Raw genomic sequence first — 946 nt, 5'->3', positions numbered from 1 at the left:
TTACAGATGTTGGGTGGACAGAAATGCCAGCACTTATTTCCTGGAGTCCAACACCAGTATACCTACACACACACACACACACACACACACACTCAGTACATACTCTTCTTACTAAATTTGAAACTCTTACGTTCAAAGCTACTTCTCAATGAATAAAGTATAACTTTTCAAGACACAATGAAAATCTAATCATGGAACCTGGTTTCTTTCCATTATTCAGGAAAAGTGTGGAGACTGAGAGGAGAAGTGAGAACCTTTGAGCCTATATCTGGAGCATGTGACTAGCATTGGAGGTCGGAACACTCAGATTTGGAAGATTGTGGTCATTTCTGGTGTCTGCGCTAACTCTGGATGGTGTTAGAATATCATTGAAAAGTTGGACTCTCGGCTGATGCTGAGTTGAGAAATTGTGAAAAACACCATACATATGATGTCAGAAGAGGTGTCAGAATGAAGATTCCACAGGAACAATTAAAGGCACCCAAGGGAATGAGCTCCCCAGCAAACACTATACCTCCTTTTTCCCTGCCTATTTCTTCAAAGGAACAAAGTTAATCTTCTGGTTAAAGTCCATTCTCATTCTGACCAGAGGAGGCACTTCTATCTTGGGTATTGTCTCAGTTTGTTTACCTGATGCTTTGATAAAAGACCCTGATAAAAGAAATTTCAGGAAGAACCTATTTATTTTAGCTCACAATTTAAGAAAACAGTCCATCATGGCAAAAGCTTGAGGCAGCTGATCACATTGTACCCACAATCAGGAAGCAGAGAAACAAGAAAGCTTGAGCTCTGCTCCCTTCCTCCACTTACACAGTTTAGGATCCCAGGCAGGAAATGCATACTGGGCACATCTTCCCACTCAAGGAAATCAACAGGCATAACCAGAGACCTATCTTCAAAGTTAATTCTAGATTCTGTGAACTTGCAACATTAACTGTCACAGGGC

General features: G+C 41.0%; 1 long non-coding RNA gene across 1 annotated transcript in view; it reads left to right on the top strand.

The window, feature by feature from the left end:
- The window catches only part of LOC148007716 (uncharacterized), a 16,622-nt gene extending 15,952 nt beyond the window's left edge, over nt 1-670 (top strand). The window contains exon 3 of the long non-coding RNA XR_015647070.1: nt 221-670. This is a non-coding gene — a long non-coding RNA (uncharacterized LOC148007716). The remainder of the gene's footprint in view (nt 1-220) is intronic.
- The last annotated feature ends 276 nt before the right edge of the window (nt 671-946 follow it).

Source organism: Rattus norvegicus, chromosome 1, assembly GCF_021556685.1.
Source record: "Rattus norvegicus strain SHRSP/BbbUtx chromosome 1, alternate assembly SHRSP_T2T, whole genome shotgun sequence".
Taxonomy (NCBI): Eukaryota; Metazoa; Chordata; class Mammalia; order Rodentia; family Muridae; genus Rattus; species Rattus norvegicus.
This window is presented reverse-complemented; position numbering and strand designations above follow the sequence as displayed.